Consider the following 6,000-nt stretch of genomic DNA (forward strand, 5'->3'; position numbering starts at 1 on the left):
TGCTAGATTAGTGGAAGCCTCCACCCTCCTCCCTTATTTTCCTTTTCTCATTTGTGCACTGTCTTATTGATTCCCTATATGATAGCAACATTCTTCTCCAAACTAGCACAGTGTATTTAAACTCATGTTACTACTGCTTACAAGATTCTTTTGTGATCGGCATGTCACATTATCAGCAAAAAATGCTTTGCTTTTAACCTGATATCCTTTTCTGCCTTCAAGATGAATTGTAACCACATATTTCCCTGATAGATATTTAAACTCTCATCTTGTCCAACAGAGTTGACTTAAATGGCATACCTTTAATCAATCCTGATCTCATATTATCTGTTGACAGTCTCTACCTTAGGGGAGAAAAAAAAATAAAAAGGTAACCTTATTTTGGATATGCTATTACTTCTGAACACTCTGTCACCTGGATAGTTGAATTATTTCATGTAATTGGAACATGCAACCCAGCCTGAGGCAGGAGAAAGAGAGAGAGTGGGAGAGAGAGGGAGAGAGAGAGAGACAGACAGACAGAGCAAGAGAGACAGAGAGAGGGACAGAGATAGACACTTATATACAGTTAGTATTAAGACAGTATTAGTATATAGATAAATATTAGGAGTTGTTGATTTTGTGATGTAGGCTCTTCATTTTCTGCTCTATAGCTGCAGGTAAAGAAAAATATTTAAATAGTAAGAATGTACTTGATTCTTTAGGAATTATGCTATTAAGTTAAAAACACACTAGTGAAGTAGAAATAGAATCTAAGGTGAATTCTCTGGTATATTTCCCACAGGAAATGCTGCCTTTTGTAGACTGATTCCCAAGTTTCTTCTCCTTTTGTAAAGTTACTTATCTGAAAGGATTGTAACAATCCACGTATTCTTATCAACTTATAAAGCGTTAGACGGTATTATAAAATTATTTACCTATTAAGATTTATATGATGGTTCAATCATAGCCAACTGATGATGCCTAAATTCATATAAAGAACTTTACCAACTGTACATCGTGGATATAACTAAAATATTAAAAATGGCGTGGAATCAATGTTACTAAAATATCAATGGAAGACGTGTGTGTGGAGAGGCACAAGAGTGCCTTATTGACAGTGCGATCACTAACCCAGCTCTAGTAAGTCTGGAAGGCTGAGGGAAAACTTTAAACCAGCATCGCAAGCCCTTTTCAACACTGATAAATGAACATCGTGCAAACACCTTAATCCTAAGGATATCAATATATCCTTACATGATTTGTAAATGACCAACCAAAGAACCAAAAGGGAAGGAGGAGGACATTTTCGATCCCTACAAGCTTTACCAAGTGATGGAAAAACTCTTTTCATTAGCAAATCCCATCAAAGATTTTCAAGGTGGTCATGTTCTCCAAAGCATGATTATCCTCATAGCCTGAAAATATAGAAAATGTAGAGAAATTAAATCATGTGTCCAAACAGATGTTACCTGACCTTTCAGAAAAATTTCATCTTCCTTGGTCAAAGGTGTTTCTCCTATTTGCTTCTCTTTCCCCACAGGTTTTCCTTTTCCCTCATGAAGTCATTTCTTGGTGACCTATAACCAGTTCTTCAGCACTGTGTTTAGTGTCTAAAATGTAGACAGAGACTGATGTAACAATCCCTTCATGTGACTATCCAGATAGCTATCTTAGTATTAGAATTCAGTATTGAGATGGTAGTTATAGGAACACTTCAAAACAGAGTCAATTGAATTTTAAAAGAAATTTGGCGATTTTACTGGACAGAAAACGGATTTGGTTGATTTGCCATTTAGATTCCCAATTTCATCTGAGGCCTGCTGTCCCCTGAGATGAAGGGAAAAGGATTCTGGCCGGGCAGGTAACTCTAACCAGTTTTCAAGTGTCAAATCTGAGTAACTGTGCCCTAACTCTTTCGGTTCCTTTTTCCATTCTTCCTCTCAAAGAATCTTTCGCACACAAGGGTTTTATGTTGTTGTTGTTTTTCAGAAAAGAAATATATCTCAAATTCTTGAACCTTTCTTTGTAGCTTTGCCCCTTGGTGTGGAAATCTCCAGGATGCAAAAGAAAGGAGAAACTCAAAACATTCATCTTCATTAAAAACAAACAAACAAAAATGAAACAAAATGAAATGAAACAAAACAAAAACCAGATAATTCTAATGACCAGGTAACAAAACCTTTTACCAATGATTTTTTTTAGGTTTTTACATTAAATTCTTTTAAAATCTTGAAGAAATGACTAATTGAGTTATCCTTGGCCCTTGCTTATAAACTGGTTTATATGATAAACCACTCTGTAATTTTTGCTATAATTCTTTGAAGGAGTTCACAGAACTGAGTGGCATTGACCTAACAAAGCCCCTCTGCTCCCATCTACTTATTTCTGAGAATGGGATTTCTCAGTGCTTAAATGTGTAAAAATGAGAATATAGGAATAGATATAACGATGACCCAGTCACATTCTAGCAAAAAGCAAGATTCATCTATGAAGATGTGAATTTACAGGTAAACACTTATTAAGAAATTAATTTTTCCAAAAATACTTTAAAAATCTTTTTTTAATGTTTTTATTTATTTTTGAGAGACAAAGCACAAGCAGAGGAGAGGCAGAGAGACAGGGAGACACAGAATCCCAGAATCTGAAGCAGGCTGTAGGCTCTGAGTGTCAGCACAGAGCCTGACGCGGGGCTAGAACTCTCCAACCGCAAGATCATGATCTCAGCCGAAGTTGGCTGCATAACTGACCAAGCCACCCAGGCGCGGCCAAAAACACTTTTTAAATAATTGTACTTCAAAATCTGCCAAGTGTTTATGCCTTTGTTCAAGTTTTTAACAAATAATGAAATTAATAAGTCAAAAGAAACAAAAGCACAAACTATACGGCAACAGAAAATTTAAATTTTGAATTGTCTCAGTGTCCACAGTATCAATATATGGCTGGCAAACACTAAAACGAATCAACCTAATCGGTGAACGTTTTGTAGAGAAACTGCAAAGGCATGAACTCTGGAGCTCTTTGCCTTTGAAAGGCTCACAAAGGTGGGAGTGGTGGCGATTTTAGGGATGGCAGGAATTGCCCAGAAACCAAAGGCCCTTCCTCTGTGTCTCTGAATTCCACACCTTGCAGGGTTTTCATAACACTGAAGGAGGGGAAAGGGGCCTTTAAAATAACAGGTGTTTAATTTTTTCACAAATTAATTTCAGTAGGGGCAGAGGCACATTTAACTTTGTTTAGAAAATTAAGCAAGCATGGCAGTTTGCCCATGGGCGTTGTGAAGAAACTTTGTACCCCTTCCGAGCAGCGTCACCAGCTTGCGCGTTTCCTGGGGATAGTGACAGAGTTTGGCGTGTTGATGGATCCTAGACCTCACCTCCATCACACTCCATAATGGGTCAGTAGAAAGACTGTTAGGTCATGAGGACCAGCCTTTGGAAAAGCAGGGATAAGAATCCAGGCGTCACCAAGTATCATCTCTGAAGATACCATCTGCCTGACATGTTTTTTTCAGAGGGCCCTTTCTCTCTGAAACTTCACTTGCTTTCATAAATGGTTAAATGGACAATTCTTTTATTGTGAAGTGTCCTCTTTCTGGTCTTTCCAGTGGAAAAACTCTGAAAGTAGTCTGAGCTGACATTGTAGACTTTTCTATTTTCTTGATAGAAGTATCTCCTTGCAGGAGAGTTTAAGTGTCTTTTTAAACAAAAACTGAAAAGCATTGTCAGTAGTTCTACGTTTCTAACAATTACCAAATTGAGAGCATTTGAAAGTATCATGCTCTTCCTGTGTTTGCTTTTATTTAATATAGCTGTCTGGAAAGATAGACTGTCCTTTTCAGGAAGGCCAAAATTGATCTTGATTAGTATTACTGTTGTTTCAATGCATTAGTTTTTAATTAGTGGTAATTGTGCCCCGTGTAACCCTCATTGGCTACTATACTGCCACGGGACAAAACTTCAATGCAGTAAATTGTGGAGAAAGCAATGTGGTGTTGGTACAAGAGCAGCTACTTTGAGTATAAATAGTATCTGACTTGAATCCTGATTCTCTCACCTTTTTTTTTTTTTTAATGTTTATTTATTTATGAGACAGAGGGAGACAGAGAATCTCAAGCAGGCTCTGCACTGCCAGCACAGAGCTGGATGCTGGGCTTGAATTCATGAACCATGAAATCATGACCTGAGCCCAAACCCAGAGTTGGACGCTTAACCCACTGAGACACGCAGGCGCCCCCATCACCTTTTTTAACCATTTACTTCAGATATTTGGTTAATTGTTATGTAATTGACACTTCATAATTTTAAATTTTTTTTTCAAGGTTTATTTATCTTTGGGACAGAGAGAGACAGAGCATGAACGGGGGAGGGGCAGAGAGAGAGGGAGACACAGAATCGGAAACAGGCTCCAGGCTCTGAGCCATCAGCCCAGAGCCTGACGCGGGGCTCGAACTCACAGACCGCGAGATCGTGACCTGGCTGAAGTCGGACCCTTAACCGACTGCGCCACCCAGGCGCCCCAACACTTCATAATTTTAAAAATATTAAACATTGCTAATTTGTGAAGACTAGATGAATACTTTGTATTTATATAAACATATGTATCATATGATTAATTTATATATTCTGGCAATATGTCTCAAAGGGATGGGGGCCAATATTAAAAGGTAATATTTTTGAAATTTATTTTATTATAGTAATAGATAAAAACAAGTTCTTCCCTATTATACAAAATAGTATAATAGAAAAGAGCTTGGAAAATTCACACAGTTCTCTGCCTCCTTTCTTTGAGCCTGTTTTTGTCTGTTTTAAATAACTGAGTTGGATTTCTTGAAGTTTTTTTGGAATCTAACATTTTGGGGTTCCTCATCACAGAAATCAATTTATCCTTAACCTCACAAGATGTATTTCCCTTGATGGGAAACCTAAGAACACACCTATCAGAGTTATAATTCTTCCTTACAGAATAGGTCTCCTCTAACCTGAGTCATATTTACAGACCTTCTTTTTTTTTTCATAATTTGTGTAGATTTGGCATTCTTGGCTATGAGGTAAGAGTAAATGGTCTAACATAAAGAGTGCACTATTACACTACACTAAGCCTGTTATAACAGTAACCTTTTAAAACAGGAATATTAATTTTATCCCTTATCTTTTTTTTTCCTTGCAGGTAGATAACATACAATGTAATATTAGTCGCAGGTGCACCGTATAGTGATTCAACACTTCTGTACAACACCTGGTGCTCATCACAAGTGTACTCTTTAATCCCCATCTTACCCTATTTACACCTACTTCCCCTCTGGTCAGTATTACTTTGTTCTATATAATTAGGAGTGTGTTTCTTGGTTTTCCTCTCTCTCTCTTTCATCCTATGATTGTTTGCTTTGTTTCTTAAATTCCACATACGAGTGAAATCGTACGGTATGTCTCTTCCTCTGACCGACTTATTTCACTCAGCATAATACTCTCTAGCTCCTTCCATGTCATTACAAATGGGAAGGTTTCATTCTTTTTTGTGGTCGAGTAGTTTTGCATTGTATATACATACCACATCTTCTTAATGCATTCATCAGTTGATGGACATTTGGACTGTTTTCATAATTTGGCTATTCTAGATAATGCTGCTATAAATGTTGGGGTGCATGCATCCCTTTGAATTAGCATTTTTGTATTCTTTAGGTAAATAACTAATAGTGTAATTGCTGGATCAATATCCTTTATCTTGAATGTGTTTTGGCATCTTTTATGTTGATCTACTTTGAGTGAATACATTACAAGAGCAGGTGTTAATTTGGAGTGTTCACATCCTTACTACTCCAAGATAACAGTGTGATTTCCTTTGGGGAATAGGTGCACTTTAACTCTGCATACCTTACCAGTATCCCCTTGAGCATGAACATGCAGTATGAAATTCTCATTGCCTTTGTAGATGTGATTTCAGGGATCAATTCCAAACTAAGTAGAGAAATTGATGTACTATTACTAAGTTACAGTCACAGATGTTGACTTTAGGCCTGAT

The sequence above is a fragment of the Acinonyx jubatus genome, chromosome A1 (genome assembly GCF_027475565.1).
Source record: "Acinonyx jubatus isolate Ajub_Pintada_27869175 chromosome A1, VMU_Ajub_asm_v1.0, whole genome shotgun sequence".
Taxonomy (NCBI): Eukaryota; Metazoa; Chordata; class Mammalia; order Carnivora; family Felidae; genus Acinonyx; species Acinonyx jubatus.